This window comes from Crinia signifera, chromosome 9, assembly GCF_055691185.1.
Source record: "Crinia signifera chromosome 9, ASM5569118v1, whole genome shotgun sequence".
Classification (NCBI taxonomy): domain Eukaryota; kingdom Metazoa; phylum Chordata; class Amphibia; order Anura; family Myobatrachidae; genus Crinia; species Crinia signifera.
The window spans coordinates 153,698,849-153,721,387 of record NC_139225.1 but is presented as its reverse complement, the minus strand read 5'-3'; positions in this window follow the sequence as shown (position 1 = coordinate 153,721,387).

The window sequence follows — 22,539 nt, the reverse complement described above, 5'->3', positions numbered from 1 at the left end:
CGAGTGTTTCTGAATTTACTGTGATGTGTGTGGAATTGTGGTTATTATTATTAGCCTGACCTCACATGACCTCAGCGCCCGCCCCCTTTTCAGCGGACAGCGGCTGTAATAAAAGTCAGACTGACATTTATTACTGAAAGCAGGAGAAATCCATCGATGGTAAGCGATGGCCTGCTAGCAGCCGCATGCGGGGCGGATGTGTTGGCGAACACATTCCCTCGCACAGTACTGAGGGGATTCAGGTGGCAGGGGAGGGGGCAGCCATTTGTCAGGGCGGGTGAGTGTACGCCGCTTAGTGAGCGGGTCTGAATTAGGCCACGGTCCCAGTTAATAAACATGTTATTAATAGTAATAGATACAATTGTAAGTTAGCGTTTTCAGTTTTGCATGACAGGAACTGATCAGCCGACGTCTCTGCTGTTACATCATTTCTGCAAAAGAAACCGGTATGTCCTTCAGACAATTTAACAACAATACAATAATAAAGTTATCGAATTACCCCTAAAATATAATATAATTATATCGCTATATAAACTCACACATTACAACAATATATCATTACTAATACATTTATCTTATCCTGCATATAAGGAATTCTCTTCTCATTGAAATGCCTAGTTTTGACCTATATAATTACCTCGGTGGTGTACACCGCTGCTTTGCAGTAAGGTACGAAGGATGATCTTTCGCTGGTGACTGTGATAATAGCTGATGTGCCTAAATTGCATTATAAAAATTGCTATCATTCATCAGTATAATATTAGGGTCTATTACCAAGGAGTCTCTAGTCAGAGTAGCTAGTTGTTTCTAATCGGAGAAAAACTACAATCCAGCTTCAAGCTTTCGAGTCTGTGGGACACATTTATCACAATCGGCATCACAGATACAGATAAGATGTGATAAATTGGCGATCATCTGACCACCTACCTCACCCAGCAGGCAGGGAATCCTTAGATAGAGTAGGATAGCAGAAGGTAAGCCTGGAAAATGCTATCTGAAGATGGCATTATTATCAAAGGGCTCCATCTGGTATTTTCTCACTATTCATTAGTAAATGTGCCACATTTCCCATAGAAGAATGGGGGGGGGGGGGGGCTGGAAGGGGAGCAGATTGGCTGGTGTGTTACTTATCACCGGCTACTTTATCACTTCACCAAGCTTAATAAATTTGTCCCTCTGTTCCAAAAGGGGTCCCTGGTAACCCCTTATGCTGAGATTCCACATCCCTTCCCCCTGAGTACCATGGTCTGCTCTCACATGGGTTTTCTCCAGAAGCATTTTTACAAAAGCATACCAGATAACTTATGACTAAATTGGCCATGGTGTAGGGATAGTTACTGGAATATAGAGGAACACAACATGGCGGCACCCACGCCATACTTCTCTTCAATATGGGATGCTGTAATTACCCCACAGAGCATGGGTTTGTGTGTCTGGGTTAGGATAATTAGATTGTAAGCTCCATTAAGGTAGAGACCAATATGAAGGAATAAACATTATCTGATTCTACATCACTGCTTTATGTGTTGATACATAATTAATTAATATTAATTACTTTGTTATAGATATACATGTACATTGCGGGGTTAAAGATGATGGGCCATCACCGCGACCACTGACCCATGGGCCCCTGATGTCTAAACTGGGGTGGCCTGATAATAATCCACATGGATTTGAACTATTATTCCATAGCCGGGACAAATATAATATTTTATATGTTTAGACAAAACAGAGGGGCCTTAATTATCCTATATTGCGCATATATATATATATATATATATATATATATATATATATATATATATATATATATATATAAAAGGCTAACTACTCCTCCCCTCTATGAGATAGTACCACTAGAGGCCACTCAACTGACCAAATTACTCCAGAAAGTGAAAGCTATTTTCGCAGGGACATTGATCTGTTTTAAACTAGCTGGATATGGAGAGAGGGAGCGGGGTACTTGTGTATTTTGGCAGAGCCCATCCCATCGCATACCATAACGCATACGATGGTATGCGATGCGACGCGATATCGTACGATAGTGCACGATGGCATACAATTTTGAAATTGTATGCCATTGTACATGGCATACGATGCCATACGATGCGATGCGATTAAACATTGTATAAGCACCCTAATGGGTGCTTATACAATGTTAAGCACCCAAATGGGTGCTTATTTATTTATTTATTAACAGTTTCTTATATAGCGCAGCATATTCCGTTGCGCTTTACAATAGCAGACAGTGATACAACAAAACAGGGTATTTACAGACAGTCAAAATGTTAAATGCACCCCCACGCCACCCCCCCACTATAAACGGGAACCCGAAGCGTGGCGAGCGCGGCGGTACGCGTCCTACGACCTTTTCATACCCCCACTATCCACGTCGGCGTGGAGTTGAGAATAGAATAGTGCGGCGAGCGCAGCAAGCCACCGAGCCCAAAGCGTGGCAAGCGCAGCGAGCCCCGCGAGGGGACGCGGATACCTGTGAAGCCCGCAAAGGGAAGCGTTTACCTGTGAAGGTATCCGCGTCCGCTCGCCACGCCTCGGGCTCGGTGGCTCACTGTGCTCGCCACACTATTCTATTCTCAACTCCACGCCGACGTGGATAGTGGGGTATGAAAAGGTCGTAGGACGCGTACCGCCGCCCCTCGCGGGCTCGCAGCGCTCGCCACGCTTTGGGTTCACGTTTATAGTGGGGGGGGGTGGCGTGGGGGTGCATTTAACATTGTAAGCACCCATTAGGGTGCTTATACGATTTTTGATCGTATAGGGGGTCAAAATCGCGTTGCATCGCATCGTATGCCATCGGGTGCATGGCATACGATGCGATGCGATCCGTGCATCGTACGACGGACATCGGGGGCGCCGCCAAAATACACAAGTACCGGGATCGGTGAAAACGGAGATTGGAGGCAGGAGCATATAGGGACTGGAGGTGGGGTGGAGAGTTTGTGGGCTAAAAACTGTCACAGCTCAAAGGCCCTTATTCTAATTCGGACGGTACGGCCCGCGTGCGGCCGTACCGCCGATGTTTTTACTCTGCACATGCGCAGAGGTGAATCTGCGCATGTGCAGCCCCCTTCGCCGCAGACGTATTTCGTCCGCCGCAAAGGGGGCGTATAGGGGCGTGAGAGGCATCATGCCCTCATTTCCCTATGTGTACGCCCCGCGTTTCATGGGCGTTCCCATGCAAACGCGGGGCGTATGCATGGTAATGAGGCCATGACGCAACTCATGGGGGCGGAAAGCTGACGTCGCCGGATGTCAGCTTTCAGCCCCCATACAAGCTACCACACGGACGATTGTCCGTGTGGTCTCAGCTTGCGGGAGCTGCCGCGGCGTGCGGACCTGCCTTCGATGGTCGACGACCATCGAATGCAGGGGGCAGCTCCCACCATGGTGGAGGCGTACGCCTCCACCATTTTTATGCGGATCGCCAGCCGTCCGTGTACGGACGGCCGTGGCGATCCGTAGGGTGGGCGGGGATTGGTTTGTGCGGCCGGAGCCCCGTGTGCGGCTCTGGCCGCACCAACCAGAATAAGGGCCAAAGTAAAAGTAAAACTGTCACAGCTCAAAGTGAAAGTACACTGCAGAAGGCATCATTTTGACAGGCTTTAAACTAGTTTATTATATACGTGCACTGAACTTTCATGTTTGATATCTATGTGTCTCGTGTTTCTGTGTTTTTCAAGTGCTGGGAGGAGACCCTTATGGACAGTCCAAGTTCTCATTTCTGCAGGAGCTGAAGAAACAGTCCCATAGAGGGAGAATTAAATAAATGAGTGTGCCGAGCGTAGTGAGGCACCGGGCCAACTGCGTGGCGAGTGCAGCGAGCCCGTAAGGGGGGGGGGCGCGATCCACATCCCACCCTTTGTCGGGATTTCGGCGGTCAGGATTCCGACCGCTGGGATTTCGTACCAATCCCCTTTTGGATCCAGGTAGGGGTGACTCTGGATAGATGTCAAATGTCAGAAGGGATGAAAGGCCAATCCTCAACGAAAGTTCCGCCTCCTGGTACTTGGCCCTGCCCCCATGACTCACAACATCCAATGGGAAGGGAGCCTGAAGATCCTTATTTACAATAGAGAGCTTACGTCTGCAAAGGCGTGCGCAGCACATTTTATTATGGGGTGCACCATGAAAGGGGTGTGTCTAGCACCACCTATTGGGCGTGTCTAACACTGCTCATTGCGTGTATCAATCAGGCGTGTCTACCATCATCGCTGCAATACAAACATCTCTCAGCCACATCATAATCTCCGGCCTATTTCAGTTTTAATCTTCTAATTACTCTGTACAAATAAAGTAAAACCAAATATGGATGACACAGATATGTAGTGATATGGTCTAGTTACAGTACATTTAACAATGCAAAACACACATAATTGATTGATGGGCGCTTCTTTTACTGGAGTTCAGTTCTAAAAAGCAAAACTCTTTGGTGAAAGGCATTGCTAGTGGCGGGGAGGTGTTCATAGGGATGTTTTGGAAAGAAAAAGGATACCACTGCGCTCAAAGTAGCTGCTTAAAAAAGGGAGCGGTTATACAGTATTATAGAATAATTAAGCGCTTGTATATTGTGTCTATGTGCATGCCAAAAATATAAAAAAAAAACAGTAAAAATAACAGGCAAAGATTTAGCCAACTCCTTGACCTCTTTATCTCCCACTTTTTTAACCTTCTCGCCATCACTGAAACCTGGCTCTCCTCCTCTGACTCTACCTCCCGTGCTGCCCTCTCTTATGGAGGCCTCTCCTTCACACACTCGGTCAGACCTGATGGCCGCCAGGGTGGAGGAGTGGGCATCCTCCTCTTCCCCAACTGCACCTTCCGCGCCATCCCACCTGAGCCCTCCCTCACATTCTCCACCTTTGAGGTACACACTATCCGCCTCTTCTACCCTATTCACCTCCTTGTGGCTGTAATCTACCGCCCCCCTGGCCCCTGCTCCCCTTTCCTTGATAACTTTTCTGCATGACTTCCACACTTTTTTGACTCTGACCTCCCCTCTATCATCCTCGGTGACTTTAACATTCCTATTGACATCAATAATGCTGCCTCCTCTAACCATCTTGACCTTACCACCTCCTTTGGACTTTCTCAATGGACCTCCACCCCCACTCATAATCTCGGACACTCCCTTGACCTAGTCTTCACCCACCATTGTAATCTCTCTGAGTTCTCTAATTCTTCCTTCCCACTCTCTGACCACAATCTGCTCTCTTTCACCCTCTCATCCTCCCCTCTCCCCTCATTGCCCAGACCCACAGTCACCAGACGTAACCTCGGGTCTATTGACCCTACTGTCCTGTCTTCCCTGGAGACTTTCCTCTCTCCTCTTTCAACCATGACTTGCCCCAACCAGGCTGCCTCTTTCTATTACTCTTCTCTCACCTCTGCTCTCGACTCTGTAGCCCCCCTCCACACTGTCCCCCTCCGACGCTCTAAACCCCAACCCTGGCACAACAAAATAACACGATTCTTGCAAAAATGTGCACGCTCTGCTGAACGCCTCAGGAGGAAATCTCACTCTCTGGCAGACTTCCTCCATTTTAAGTTTATTCTCTCCTCCTACAGCGCTGCTCTCTCCTCTGCCAAACAATCTTTCTTCAAATCTCTCATCTCTTCCTATTCCTCCAATCCCTGACGTCTCTTTGAAACTTTCAACACTCTACTTCGCCCTGCACCACCCCTCCTCCCTTCATCCCTCACTGCCACTGACTTTGCCTCCTTCTTCCTCTCTAAAATTGAGGTAATCCGACATGATATCTCCTCCCATACCCCCTCTGCTGCCCACCCACCCAATCATCCTCCCCTCCCAAATACCCCACTCTGTCATCCTTCTGCCCTACTACAGCTGAGGAAGTCCGCTCCCTTATCTCATCCTCTCCCCCCTCTACCTGTCCCTTGGACCCTCTCCCCTCCCGTCTCCTCAGTTCCCTCTCCCCCACTGGCTGCTCCAACCTTGCTCACCTCTTTAACCTATCTCTTTCTACTGGCATCTTTCCCTCACCCTTCAAACATGCTCTGGTCTCACCTATTCTTAAAAACCAAACCCTTTATCTCCCACAAGCTACCGCCCTATCTCTCTTCTCCCATTTGCCTCTAAAATACTAGAATGGCTGGTTTACAGGCGTCTCACCAGCTACCTGTCTGACCACTCCATCCTTGATCCCCTTCAATCTGGCTTTCGCCCACTTCATTCCACTGAGACTGCCCTAGTGAAAGTCACCAATGACCTGCTGTCAGCCAAATCCAAGGGTCACTTCTCCCTGCTTATCCTTTTGGACCTATCTGCTGCCTTTGACACTGTGGATCACCCTCTCCTCCTCCACACACTCCAAAACATTGGCCTCTCTGGCACAGACTTCAACTGGTTTTCCTCTTACCTCTTCAACCGTTCCTTCTCAGTCTCTGCCTCTGGCTCTACCTCACCACCTTCTATCCTTCCTGTCGGGGTCCCTCAGGGTTCCGTCCTTGGCCCCCTTCTGTTCTCTCTGTACACTTCCTCTCTGGGTGCACTCATTAACTCCTTTGGCTTCCAATATCACCTCTATGCAGATGACACCCAAATCTACCTCTCCTCTCCTGATCTGTCCCCCACTGTTTTCTCTCAAGTTTCCAACTGCCTCTCTGCCATCTCCACCTGGATGTCTGAGCGATTTCTGAAGCTGAATATGGACAAAACCAAACTTATTATCTTTCCCCCACCCAGAGCTATGCCCCCTACTAATATCGCTATCACTGTTAACAACACCATCATCTCCCCCGTTCCCCAACTCTGCGGCCTGGGTGTCACTCTTGACTCCTCCCCCTCCTTTGCACCCCACATCCAAGCCCATTCTTGCCGGTTCCAGTTATGCAACATCAGGCCCTTTCTCTCACAGAGTGCAACTAAGCTGATCATCCACTCATTGGTCATCTCACGGCTTGACCACTGTAATGCTCTCCTCACCGGCCTCGCTCAATCCCAACTGGCTCCTCTCCAATCTGTCCTCAATGCTGCAGCCAGGCTTATCTTCCTCTCCCGCCGCTCTAATTCTGCCACTCCCCTTCAACAAAATCTGCACTGGCTTCCATTCCCCTACAGAATCCTCTTCAAACACCTCACACTCACATACAGGGCCATCTCTAATTCCATTGCTCCATATATCTCTAACCTCATCTCCATTCATATACCCTCCCGCCCTCTACGGTCGTCTCTCCTCCACCCTGATCACTGCTTCCCATGCTAGAGTACAGGACTTTGCCCGTGCTGCACCCCTTCAGTGGAACGCACTCCCTCGCTCCATTAGACTCTCCCCGACCTTGCAAAGCTTCAAACGGGCACTGAAAACTCACCTATTCATCAAAGCATACCCTTCCACTGCATAAACCAGCTGGTTCTCCGACCCCTTGCCTGTTTACATCCTGCTATCTAACCACCACCCACTCGCTTGCACCTCTTGTAATCTGTCTGTCTCCCCTTCCTACTAGATTGTAAGCTCCTCCGAGCAGGGCACTCTTCCCTCCTGTTGTCAAAGCCCACTTCTCTTCACATGTCACTCACAGCTCTCCTATACTCCAACACTGTTACCATCTTCGTCTGCATACTCATCTCCATCATTGGCCTCAAGCCTCTAGTTGTATGTTGATTGAGTCCTCACTACTTACATTTAAGCTGTAATGTGTATTGAACTGTGGCACTCTGTATTTGTTCTGTATTTTTGTTATTCATTCAATGTTATGCCAAGCTTTGTCTCCCTTGTATTGTACCTTTGTACGGCGCTGCAAAACACTTGTGGCGCCTTATAAATAAAATTATAATAATAATAATAATGATAATATCTGATATCCAATATGCATTTCCCAGTGCTCTGTGTGTAGTCAATTGAATCAGTGGGGGGGGATTTGTCGTCTCTGCCATGGCCGCACCCGCGCTGTGGCTGACTCACCTCCAGTGCTCAGTGGGCAGCGGCAGGCAGCAGCATGTCAGTGTGTCGAGCGGGTGCCGGTGCCCACACAGACCCTGCTGCTGCTTGCTCCTCCAAGCGACAGCTGGGGCTGCCTTACAGTAGTTACGCCACTGGATACACTGCTCCAACCCCCACAGCACATTCTGAGCACAGCACTGGGTGACTTTGGTCTTCTGCTTGTTTTAGGTAAGGTAGATTGTAAGCACAATTGTCCCATACCTCCTAATTGTCCCAATTTTTGTGGGACAATGCTGCGTTTTGTTTTATGTTTTTTGGGGGGTCTGTCCCATCCACGGGTAGCAGCATCCTGTGGGGGAGGGGGTAGCTGGGGGCATGCCTTGTACTCTGTGAGTTGCTTGCCATGCCTACAGTCCCTCTTTCTGCTGTGAATAGACACTGTGCCTCTGCAGCTATTGTTCGGTATGACTGCAGCTAGTAGAGACACACTTTTGCAGCTCTCCAGAATCCTGTGGGGAATTGCACATAAACAGCTCTACAAAAGGACTTTACAGAGGCCCCTTAGAAATACCCCCCCCCCCCCCCCCCCAATTCTAAGCATAGTAAGAGGTGCTACCGAGATGAGACTTGTAGTTCCATGCAGAAAAAAAAACTGAAAACTACAGCACTAAACACTGACAATCAGGACTATTATGATAAACTCTGACATTTAAAGTAAAGAGTGAGATTCTTAGCATTCTTTTTGGATATGGACCCAAAAAATATGGTCCCAAACTTACCCAAATACCCCCCACCCCCCAAGGCCAGCACAATCTAACTGCTCCAGGGCATCAGACAAAGAGCAGTGCAAATTTTAACAAGGTGTTACATTAATAGGAGGCTAAGGTGCCATTAATGTTACAAAGGCGAGAGGTAACATTATTGTAAGTGTTACACTACCAAACACAGCTGAGAAGTGTTAAATAAGTGTTACAATAATGATACCTCAAGGCAGCCCAGTCACTCCGACCTAGAATAGTTTTTCAGTATATGATTTTTTTTTGTCACCATCATCATTTATTTGGATAGTGTCCCCAAACTGTATAGAGATGGGGAACATTTTTTACAAAAATATATGACCCTCATAAATCAATTGTGACAGATGTTCCTGAATCGTGTTAATCTCACACCTGACCCCAGAACTCTCCCTCCTCGGAAAACGTCAAACCGGTTCGCCAGGTTTGTGATACATGGAGGCTTACAGTCGTCGTCGCGCTCTGAACCCGGACAATGGAACTACAGGAAACAGAAACGATGACAGCAGGTTATATATAGACCATACGAGAATAGATGTTCGCTGCAGAATAATGTCATTTACCTGCCATCGCCGCGCCCGCACAGAGGAAAAAACATTCGATGGTTACTTGTTATCGAATAATCTTTCATCGTCTCCCTGGCACTCGCAGCTGCCGCGTAGCCCAGGAGTCACTCGGCGGCTGCGAGGATTTGATCGATTTCAGGGCGGGCGCCGACATCATGCAAAGGAACGCCTGCGTTCGGCTGGGCGTGTCCAATGTTTCTATGGGTACGCCACCGTTCTTGTTAGAGACGGGCATAATGGGTCACTAACGAGAGCTGGGATCCAGCAGAACAGTCCGTGAAAAGATCCGGATCTTTTACACAGATCATCGGTTCACTTTGAAAGAAGGGGTAAATTGATAATGACGAAGCATAATTTGTTTTACAATCATTTATTGCCAATTTTTTGTGCTTTTTTTTTTGTTTTAAACCAGTGAGCTGAACAAATAAGAACATACATGACCAAGTAAAACACTGATCAATGGCTGGGTGCAGAATTGCCGATGGCCATCCCTAGCAGCAGCAGCCTCGTTATTCTTTCTTTTACTTGCAGTCGCAGCACTGAACTCAGTCTCCAGAGGTAGTACATCTCAGCTGCCACAGGTGGCAGCAGTGGAGTAAGTGCGTCCCAGTTGCCTGGAGGCAATATGAATATTGTTGAAGACCCCTCCCCCCCCCCACATGCACACACACACAACGTTATTCAAAATATATATAGTCTGTTATGAAATATATATTAAATACTGTATATAGTACACAGAGAGAGAGAGAGGGAGATCACATATATTTCAGAACTCAGCCACAGAAGCAATTATGATGGCTTTCAATTAATGGATTTAAACATGCAGTGGTGGAGATGTGCCCCCTTGAGAGCAGGAGCCCAGCAGCAGATGACTCCATTGCCTCCCAGAGTTCTGCCTCTGGGTGGCAGTGCTGAGATCAGGCAAATGCATTGTAATGGAAAACGAAACTGAACGACGGTTCACCTTTTTGGGATCGGCGGCACCCTCAGTCTTTTATGGGATCCGTTCAAAAGACCCGCTTCGTTCGCGAACGACCCATCTCTAGTTCTTTTGGTCCATGAAACGCCAGGGGTCCACCCTGGCACACCAACCTGCCTGTCAATCAGGATGCGAGCACCTTGCAATCACAGACGTTCGCCAAAGGCACCTGCAGCCGGAACATGAGCAGTGGCCAGGCCAGCGTCCGAATTAGGACCTGGCCGAGCAGGTATGAATCAGCTCCATTGTGCAAAGTGTCTAAAAGTGTGCCACTTCCTCTGGTGGTCTAATGCACGTGCACCACAAGGGCCTTACCTGTCTGTGCCACCACAGCGGGCAGAAAGAAACATTATGGGGAAGCTCTTTTGCATGTTGTGACCCTCCACACAGGGTCCAGGGAATTGCAGTTCCAGGGGTGACTTGTTTCCTGCCAACCTATTCTGGGTCTATGTCTTACGCAGGGTACCGCCACTTTGGTCCACCCATCATCTTCAGCCACATATTTAAATATCGTTTAGCACTACATCAGATTTGTTAGGGGAAAAAAGGAAAATGTTTCCCCTTTTTTAAAAGAAATGTTGAGAGAGAGAGAGAGAGAGAGAGAGAGAGAGAGAGAGAGAGAGAGAACTGCCCTTTGCTGCCCTCTTGTGTACAGGTCTCAAAATAGCAATAACAAGAATACATGCAGTTAACACAGGGTTGCCGACTCTCCCGGAATGGCCGGGAGTCTCCCGAAAATTGGGACCCCCTCCCGGCCCCCCGGAAGGGTGGGCAACCCTCCCGGATTCAGGGAGGACCCCCCCTGCGCCCCGTATCGCGGCATTAAAATGCGGGTCTCAGAGAAGGGGGTGGAGCTAAAATGTCACAATCGCGTAATTTTAGCCCCGCCCTCTCCACGGAGATCCGTGAATTCAACAGTTTGCCATCATGGGGGCGTGGCTTAGTGACGTCACACTTAAGCCCGCCCCCTGAGCGGCTGCTGGAACTCTCCTCTCCGGGCTTCTCCCGGAGAGGAGAATTATAAAGTCGGCAACCCTGAGTTAACAGTGCTGACGTGCTCCTTGCCAGGGGTTATATACACACCTCACAATTTTGATGAAGGAGGAAGAGGGACAGCTGCACACTCTATAGGTGCGTGCCCAAAATGTATAGAGCAATCGGGCGGCGTGCCACGCCCCGTTTTCACAGCTGTGGGGGCATGGCCAGCGCTGTGTGAGCTGCAGGCCATGCCCCCAGCCCCTCTGACTGCCTGAATAGATTCTGTCCACTGAAAAAAAAATTACCAATTATGAGGGCAATCATCCATTATCTTAACTTAAATAATTTTAGTGTTATTATAAGGTGGCAATATTAATGTAATACTATATAAGGGGCCAATAATATAATATGTGTGTATTTATAAATATTATTTGATTATGAAGGTAAAACTATTATCATGGGGCAGTATGTGTATATTATGTATGATTGGGCACACAGAATGGTAGACCTGATACAGAGAATGCCAGCTGTCAGACCCACATTCCCAGGGACAGGACACTGCATGCCAGGCCCACTTTGGCACAAAGGCCCTGATTCTGGTCCACTCACAAAAAGAAAACTCCTTATTTAATGGACAAAACCATGATGCACTGCAGGCGGGCAGATGTAACATGTGCAGAGAGAGTTAGATTTGGGTGTTATTTTGTTTCTGTGAAGGGAAAATACTGACTGCTTTATCTTTACACTGGTTTTGTCCATTAAAGAAGAAGTTTGCTTTTGCGAATGAACCAGAATCAGGCCCAAAGGCCAACGTTTACAGGCCAGGGGGCAATCCTGCTCTGCTGTGACGCCAGTCACCTCGCTGTACAGCAGCGCTATTCGCCCAGCAGTGAAGGAGGGCGGGGAAAGGCTGTTGTTTCATTACTCAGATTAAAGTGATTAAATCCGCATGGTAACTATGTTGTACTTTCCTATAATTTCTGTAGGAGTTACTGATGACTGGTACTAATTATACGTTATACTCGTTATCCGTGACTGTCCTGCTCTGTACAAATCAGTGCGTACCCTCTGTTCCTCCCTAAATGTGATTTCAGGGCATTTGCTTAGGGAGTAGGGACTTAACTAGTGTGTCAGTCTACCTGTCCACCTTCCTTCTGGGCAGACAGTGGATCTTGCACACCTGGTGCGTGAGTATCGTATTGGCAGAGTGTATATAAGTACGTGCAGTGTGGTTGTTAGACCTCACACTTAGAAGATATAACCAGTTTGAAGGGTTTATTCAAGTGGCAGGCTTGTAGGTTACAACAGTACTTTAGTAGTTAACTTCAAGCGGTAATACAACTTGTACATTTGGTAACGACAGTCTCTGGTTGTTACTTAGCTGTAGCGTTTTGGCGCGTGCAGGGTAAATGACAGTCTGCTGGTTTACGCTGCGGTATCTCTCCCAGTCTCGCTGCTGCCAATGATGACTGATCTCCCTGTGCAAAAGGTCACGCTGGTAACGGGTTTACAGCGGGGACTTGCTCCTATGCGCTCCGGTGCACGTGGAGCTACAAACAGCATGGACGGAGTCACACACGATCTGAGGCACACTCTAACGCGGGGACTTCCTCACAGGAAAGAGTGACGCTGCCAGCAGGGTCAGGGGTCTCTGCCCTGCTATTCGCTTAAGCGACCTGTCACTCAGGGTGACGCTTAACTACGTTGGCTACAAGGGGGAAAAGGAAGACTGTAAGTCTTACACTAAGCAGTGTATGCGGAGACAGGCGCTGAGCGCTGCAATCTAACACTCCCCCTCGCTTAAGGCTGTCTTCGGCTACATAAAAGAACTCAATACAATGCTTTGTCCTTTTGTAATACCTGTAACCGAAAATATGGTTAGAGAGAAAAGACATTCAGAACATCAAAAACTTCAAATCAACATTTTTGAACTTAGACAAGTCCACAGTCCTTCACGAACTTAGTAAGCAAGTTTCCCGACAGTCCTTTAGTAAGCATGTCAGCGACATTCTGTTCACTTGCAATGTATTCAACATCGATGGACTTGTTCTCCACTAGTTCTCTGATGAAGTGATGTCTTATCGCGATGTGCTTTGACCTTCCATGGTGCTTGGTAGTACAGGAAAGATCTATTGCTCCCCTGTTATCACATGCGATACTGATAGTCTCTTCTTCATAAAGTAGACCTAACTCACACAAAGTCTCTTTGATCCAGAGTGCTTCTTTTGATGTCTCTGTAAGAGCCATGTATTCGGCCTCGGTTGTTGAGAGAGCAACGGTCGGTTGTTTTCTACTCGCCCAACTAACTGCTGCTCCGGCCAGTGTGAACAGGTAACCGGTGTGGGAACGACGATCATCTTCATCTGCTCCCCAGTCGGCATCGCAGAAGACTTTCAAATTTGAATTGCTTGTCTTGGCGAATTTTAATTTCAAGGAACTTGTACCTTTTAGGTATCTCAGAATCCTCTTCACTGCGATCCAATGTTGTCTTCCAGGATTTATTGCAAATTGGCTCACCCGACTGACTGCATGAGTGATGTCTGGACGAGTTCCAATACTTGTATACATAAGACTTCCAACCACGTTCTTGTAAGGAACATCTTGCATTTCCTCTATTTCTTCTTGTGTGGTTGGTGACATACTTTTTGTAATCTTGATGCTTTTGTCAATTGGTGTATTCACTGACTTGGAGTCTGCCATCCCATACTTCAAGATTGTTGCCTCGATGTACGTTTGTTGGTCAACTGTGACTGTTCCCTTTTGCAAGTTTTGAACAATCCTCATGCCCAACAGATGATTGGCTGGACCTAAGTCTTTCAACTTGAATCTCTGTTTCAGTTGATCTCTTACACTTGTGATGTGATCTTCGTGACCTGCTATAAGTATATCATCCACATAGACTGCTATGATGAACAACTTTTCTCCCAGAGTTTTATGATAAAGGCAGTGGTCAGTCTCTGATCTAATAAAATTCATTTCAAGTAGTACTGTGTCCAATTTTATGTACCAGCAACGACCACTCTGCTTTAGGCCATATATGGATTTCTTCAGAAGACACACCTTTTCTGTCTGAAGTTCATTCTCATCATAATGATCTGGTGATTCCATATAGATCTCTTCAAGTAGTTCTCCATTTAGGAACGCTGAATCGAAGTCTAGTTGGTATAGCAGTAAGTCTTGTAAGGTGGCGACTGCAATTACTAATCTGAGAGTGTTATACCTCGCAACAGGTGAGTATATCTCCCCATAGTCAATTTCGGATCTCTGTGTGTATCCCTTAGCAACAAGACGGGCTTTGTAACGGGCAACTTCTCCGTCTGAATTTAACTTCTTGCAGAAGACCCACTTGTTCTTGACTGTCTTGCGGTTGCTTGGCCTGTTTACTATGGTCCAAGTATCGTTCTCTCTCAGTGCTGATAGCTCTGTGTCTATTGCAGATTTCCATTTCGCCCAATCACTGCACGCTTTCGCTTCTTGAATACTCTGAGGTTCACTGAAAGCAATATTCGCATATTCTTCCTCATATCTTCTGGCTGGTATGCCCTTGTTTCTTCTTACAGAAGCTCTTTTAGTTGGTTCGCTTCCTTCTTCAGAATTTTCTGTTGCAGGTATGCTTTCTATTTCACATACCTCTACTAGTGCTTGCTTTTCTTGCTCTTTTGCTTTTGTGGGTGATGCTGTTTCTTGAAATATCACATCTCTTGATTTCAGAAGACGTCTGTTCTCTGCATCCCAGAGCCTGTACCCTTTGCTCTCCTCACAATAGCCTAGCAATATGCACTGTTTTGATTTTGGGTCAAGTTTCTTCCTTCTCTCTTTTGGTATATGTGCATAAGCTCTGCTCCCAAAGACACGAAGATGACTGATGTCTGGCTTCTTCCCAGACCAGGCCTCTAAGGGAGTTTTTCCCTTCACGGCCACTGTAGGTGTTCTGTTTTTCAGGTATACTGCAGTAGATACAGCTTCTGCCCAAAAACTCTTCTCCAGGCCAGCATCGTTCACCATCGCTCGTGCTCTTTCAACGATTGTTCTGTTCGCCCTTTCACTTACGCCATTCTGTTCAGGCGTGTAGGCCATCGTCAGCTGATGCTTTATGCCATGCCTTTTTAGGAAGTCGGTTAGTACTTCATTTTCGTACTCTCCCCCATTGTCGGATCTCAGGACCTTTAGCTTTAGGCCCGTCTGAGTTTCCACTAGGTTCTTGTACTCCACAATTTTCTTGACCACCTCACTTTTCTTCCTTATGAAGTATACGTGTGTCATTCTTGTGGCGTCATCGATGAGAGTCATGAAGTACTTGTAACCACTGGTTGGCTCCTCTTCCATTGGTCCGCACACATCTGTGTGTACCAGAGCTAATTGCGTTTCTGCTCTGCCTGCTGACTTGGGAAATGGGTTGCGGGTCTGCTTGCCTTTTATGCAACTCTCGCACACAGGTCTTCCGGTGTCTTTCACTGTGATTCCTGTTGCCATCCCATCAGCTAATTTCTGGACATTATCATATCCTAAGTGTCCCAAACGTCTGTGCCAGAGCTCCATTGACTCATTTTCAGCAGAGGCTGCCAAAACTACATATTCATCTGTGTCTAGGACGTATAGTTGGTTGCATCGGGTTGCTGAAGCAATTACAGTCCCTCTTTCATTATGCACCATACACTTGCCCTTTGCAAACTGGACTCTGTAGCCTTTTGCCTCGAGTACGCTGATAGCGATGAGGTTACTTCCCAATTCTGGTACATACAGGACGTCTTGGATATCTGTGACTACTGTCTGTCCCTCAATTCTTAGTCTCACTGTGATTGTCCCAACACTTGAAGCAGTAAGGATCTTTTCACCAATCCCGGTAACTGTTGTGGGTGTACACTGTGTTAAAGAATTGAACCACTCCTTGTTGCAGCTGAAGTGTCTAGAGGCTCCCGAGTCCATGTACCAGAGATCCCTCCTTGGCTTGTCTGTTACATTCAGTGCTGACTCGTTCTTTTTATCATGCCGCTTGTGCATGCCACTAGTGTTCTTCAGCCTGCATTCTGAAGCCTTGTGCCCTACTTTGTGGCACACATAACATTTGAATGTGCATTTCTTGGGTTTCGCACCCTTTGCTACTAAGGCAGAACCCTCAGCCATGGCATCCTTGTGGATTCTCTCTTGGAACTGTAGTAGTTTGGCTCTCACAACTTCAGTTGTAAGCTTGGTCTCATTTGACTCTAGTGCGACAACTAGGAAGTCAAATTCCTCTGTCAAATTCTGCAGCATTACCATTGCTACTTCTTCCTCATCCACTTTTGCTCCTACACACGCCAATTGCTGAGCTATCGATAGTATCTTATCAATATAATCGTTCATGTCCTTGCATGCATTCAATTTTGTTCCATACAGTGTGCGTCTCAGACTTATCCTTCTCATTAAGCCTTTATTTTCATAAGCACCTTGTAGAGTTGTCCACATGTCCTTAGCGGACTCCTTCCCACAGATAGTAGAATAAACATGCTGCTCCACAGCCAGGCCTATTGTGCCAATGGCCTTGTCTACCTCTTCTGGGTTTGGACTATCTCCTGGGGCTATTGTGACTTTCCATAGCTTCTCCCTCTTAAGCTGCATTTCCATAGCGAACTTCCATGTAGTATAATTCTCTGAGCCTTTGAGCTTTGGAAAGTTCATGCTATGCCCTGTACTGTGCATTCTCGTTAACTCTTCCACAAATGGCAATTTAGAAATAATTCCTTTGTGTTCTTTTATGTACTGCGCTAGCACTTTGTCTTCAGGGGGTTAATCTTCGCGCACGTGACGTGCTGGGCCCATAACCTATTGGCAGAGTGTATATAAGTACGTGCAGTGTGGTTGTTAGACCTCACACTTAGAAGATATAACCAGTTTGAAGGGTTTATTCAAGTGGCAGGCTTGTAGGTTACAACAGTACTTTAGTAGTTAACTTCAAGCGGTAATACAACTTGTACATTTGGTAACGACAGTCTCTGGTTGTTACTTAGCTGTAGCGTTTTGGCGCGTGCAGGGTAAATGACAGTCTGCTGGTTTACGCTGCGGTATCTCTCCCAGTCTCGCTGCTGCCAATGATGACTGATCTCCCTGTGCAAAAGGTCACGCTGGTAACGGGTTTACAGCGGGGACTTGCTCCTATGCGCTCCGGTGCACGTGGAGCTACAAACAGCATGGACGGAGTCACACACGATCTGAGGCACACTCTAACGCGGGGACTTCCTCACAGGAAAGAGTGACGCTGCCAGCAGGGTCAGGGGTCTCTGCCCTGCTATTCGCTTAAGCGACCTGTCACTCAGGGTGACGCTTAACTACGTTGGCTACAAGGGGGAAAAGGAAGACTGTAAGTCTTACACTAAGCAGTGTATGCGGAGACAGGCGCTGAGCGCTGCAATCTAACATATCGATAGTTGACAGCTCGGGATCTGAGGCCAAGAGTGCCGAGGACCAACACTTCGGCCCGAAGCTCCGATTTGGGAATACGTCTGTGGACAGTGTGTGTGTCAGTGGGCGTTCAGGAAGGACGGTATTTACATTTCTCCTTTATCCTAGATCATCGTGTCCAGATCCAGTCGGTATACCAGGACCATTGAAGAGGCAGCAGGCATTAGACCACACGGCCTCTCACATTTATACCCTCATCTCCTGTTCTGTAAGTCACATTCTGGCTCTGTACTATATATACCGTGTTTCCCCAATAATAAGCCCTACCCCGAAAATAAGCCCTACCCTTGATTTTGGACACTGGTCCAAAATAAGCCCTACCCCGAAAATAAGCCCTATCAAAATTTCTCTTAGCCGAGTGTGCGCACTAACTTCTATGACCCCCTTCACCGCAGCCTTGCTTGTACAGTACTGTACTGTACTGTATTGTAGAAGCCTTTGAAGCCCCCGGTCCCAGGAATGCACTGCGCCCTGCACATGTCACCGCGCACATCACACGGCTTCTGTACACGGCGGGAGCAGCAGCGCAGACACAAAACGAGAAGAAGAACTGGAAAGTGCTGTGAGGAGCAGGACTGGGGGCATGGTGCTATAAAAGGAGGAACGGGGCTGTGAAAGCAGGACTGGGAGCATGGTACTTTAAAAGGAGGAATGGGGGCTCTGAAACGAGGACTGGGGGCATGGTACTTTAATAGGAGGAATGGGGGCTGTGAAGGCAGGAATGGGGGGCATGGTTGATTAGAATAAGCCCTACCCCGAAAATAAGCCCTATGGTGTTTTTTGATGAAAAAAATAAAATAAGACAGTGTCATATTATCGGGGAAACACGGTATGTAGCTGTGGATCCCTTGTAGTGCTGTATACAGGGCTGGACAGCTTCATAGCGCCTAATGCATTTGCTAATGCCCCTTTCAGACCGCACTTAAAAACTGGTATTTTGCCGATTTTTAACCATTTTAAAACGGTAATCTGTGAGGTCTGAAAGGTGCACAACCACATTACCGTTTTAAAAAAGCTGTTTTTTTAAAACAGTTAAAATGGAGGGTCCTACCCGTTTCAGACCCGGTATTTTGGCATCAAAAAATCTGAAATGGTATTTAGGACCCAGCGCAGTGAATATTTAATGAGTGCTCATTAAATATTCACTGCGCTTCACCCCCTGGAGCCCTAACATCAAAGGGCTAACAAACCCCCCCCCCCCTACTGTGTATATATTCTTAAAAAATTGTCTCTGTGGTATAAAAAATATTATTATTTTACCGCAGAAGAACAGGTAAAATGTGACGTTCAGTGTTCCCGATTCACAGGACATCACCCTCTGCGGACAGGTAAATGTGTCCTGGATGGCTTTAATCAGTGGTTTTCAGTCGGTCCTCAGGATGCCAAAAAGTTCACATTTTCCAGGTCACTCGGCAGGTGCACAGGTGCACTCATTACTCACTGACACATTTTCCAGGTCACTCGGCAGGTGCACAGTTGAACTCATTACTCACTGACACATTTTCCAGGTCACTCGGCAGGTGCACAGGTGTACTCATTACACACTGACACATTTCCAGGTCACTCGGCAGGTGCACAGGTGTACTTATTACTTACTGACATATTTTCCATGTCACTCGGCAGGTGCACAGGTGTATCCATTACTCACTGACACATTTCACAGGTCACTCGGCAGGTGCACAGGTGTAGTCATTACTTACTGACACATTTGCCAGGTGACCCAGCAGGTGCACAGGTGTACTCATTACTCACTGACACATTTTCCAGGTCACTCGGCAGGTGCACAGGTGCACTTATTACTCACTGACACTTTTGAAAGGATCCACGGGTGGAGCTAATAATTTTCTTTGTTATTTAGAGAGAAGACCTGGAAAACATGCAGTGCTTGGGGTCCTGAGAACTGAGTTTGGATACTCAAATCACGGCCTATGGGAATGTGGCAAGATTAGAAAATTCTGGGATAAGGTGGCGGGATTTATTAGTGGGGTCTGTGGGATACGGTTGGCAAAAGACCCGATTACCATGATGTTTACTAAGTTCTCCGCATGGGATCTAGGAGGGAATAAGAGGAAATTTACCCCTATTTTCACCATAGTGATTACAGTGGCGAAAAAGGTGATACTGCTATCCTGGACTTCTACCTCAACACCTGTATTGGCTTCAGTTAAGGCAGAACTATTAAAAATGTTGTATTTTGAAAGGCGGGCCACTCTGGCAGATATAGAAAATGGGGTACAACGTTTTTTATAAAACGTGGGGAGTCTATATTGATCCATTGGATGCTGATGTTAAGACACATGTCTTCAAAATGTTTGAAGGCACTACATGGAATATACTTCGTACATTGTCCTGGATAATTCCTGCAGGGGGGGAAGGTTAGGGGGTTGGGGAAATATTGGGTTGATTTGTTTGTTTGTTTGTTATTGTGTGAATAAGGAAAACCCAAAAAAATAAATCACACTGAGTGTTATAGTGTGTACACACGGTAAGATTTGGCTTCCGATGTTCCCGATATAGGGAACATCGGAAGCCAAATCGCATGCTTTTTTAGGGCTTGCGAGCCCGATGCGCTACCGATGCGCGCTCCCATGTGAGCGCATATCGGCAGCCAGATAGAGAGGGCAGGCAAAACTATATAGTGTAAATTGTGCCCCTCTGGCGTGCCGTGCGATGCGAGTCCCGATACGATCTGATTGCGTCGGGACTCACATCTCACCACAGTATCTGCCGTGTGTACACACCATTATAAGTACATTGATGTTTATTGATTATCCTGCTGTAACAACAATGACGCTCAATACAAATTGTTTTACAAAATAAAAATCAATGGGCAAGTTGTCACTCACTGCCCCACTGAATCACCTGTTCAGACTGCACTGCAGCTAAATAATTGAGAGCAACCCACTTTGGCATTCAGGTGTTGTAAAACTCTACCTATATATGAAATATCATTGAGAGAGCCCCACTGCCCAGATCCCTGCAACAGGGGAGGGGGACCCGGGACCCTTACCTCATGCTGGGCAACTGCTGAACCATTGGAGCTAATTCCCAGTTGTTGGGAGGACATTACTTAGCATAGCCTGGGAAGCGCACTGACGTGCATCGTTTCACTGCGCAGTGCAGAAGCAGATGTTATGGAGATTAAAGGGTTAAGAGTTTGCAATGCAACACCCAGATAGAAAACCTGCTGCTCATTGCTGCCCTCTAGTGTTACAAGTAAATAAGTGCTGGCAACAACACACTGGGCCTAATGTATCAGCCAGCAACTTACTGTACAGGTGCAATTCTAGCAAGATACCATACCCCCCAACCGTCCCGTTTACTGCAGGAACATCCCGGTTTTTGGGGCCGTTCCTGCGGCCCACCTGGGGCCAGCAGTGTCCCTTGGCGTGGGGGGGGGGGGTGGCGTTGGGAGTCCCCGCTGCCACCTGCTTGTCAGCGCATGCACACAGCATCTATTCCAGGCAGGCAGAGGGGCAGCAGCGGCAAAACGTGGGCATGGCCTCACACGAGTGATGTGATTTGAAGGACACGCCCCTAAACGCGAGGCCACACACCCAAAATTTCATTCACGCGACTGCACCGTTCCCAAAGGTCCCGCTGGACCACCAATGAAAGTTGGGAGGTATGAGATACTCAATAGAGTTATAGTAAACTTGTTTAAGGGCAAAAGCAATCTGCTGCTTTCAATCTAGACACTATCTCGCCAGAATCGTGCCGGCCCCACGAATCACAGGCTATTATATCTGGTCCGGCAGAGAAAGAGCACACCGCTACTAATATGCATTGCAGCTACAAATCCCAGCATTCACAGATTGTGGTGGCTGCGGCCGGTCCCACTCACAGGGCATCTGTGCAATGTGCAGCAGCACTGGCAGCACCACCCTAGTTACAGCCCTGCAAAATTCAATTTAGGGTTGGACATTGACCTGCCTACCTCCTCTCTACCTCCTCCTCGCCTCCTTCCCACATCAGAAAATGCAGGGACTTTTCTGGTGTGAAAGGGGCCAACCCAGGAATGCCCCGGTTTGATCCCTGGGCCATATTCCTGGGTGGGTCCCTGCATTTTCTGGTGTGAAAGGGGTATTAGTAAATTTCCCCCTGTTCGACTTATAATGTCACAATTATCTTCAGCACTTCGCAGTAACAATAGCTCAACCCCAAATTTCTCTCTAACGCAGTATTCACATAAAATTGCTTATGCGCTTGATTTCTATCACCCTCATCACATCAGTGCTAATGACAGTGACCTGTCTCATCGGGGGAGCGAGGAGTGCTTTAGACAACCGCGCCATTCTGGCCATGCCCCTGCTAAGTGGCAGTTAGGCCGCCTCCGGCAGACCTACCCACTTTTCCTTGGATGGGAGCAACCACCTGATTTTCATGAGACTCCAGACCTTTACAGAAGGGTGGGCAAGTAAGTGTAAATGTATATTGTTTCAAAAACTTGTGCAGGAATTAGGTATATAGTATTGCGGTCACCTTTCCTTTGTTTGGACTATGCCTTAGTCATTATATCACACTATCTTCCAGTGGTTGCCCAGCAACAAATGGGTGTTGTCAGTAGAGTTGTCGCTTTCTCCAATTTCCATACACAGAGAAGGTGGCGCAGTCATGCTGTCCGGTTCCCATGTACCAGACATATATAGTTGGTGGTTGGACATTTATCTCCTCTATCTAGAAATAACAAAGCAGGGGATATTTATTCATAAGCCGGTATCCATCAGTCTGGGGCCATTAAGAGAAATTATTCCAAGCCAGAAATCTCACCTATGAGATGGGTCATCAGGCGGAGGCTCATGGGAAGTGTAACGATGTAGAGATTTATTTAGGGAGGGGTAACTGCAGTGCAGGTCAACATG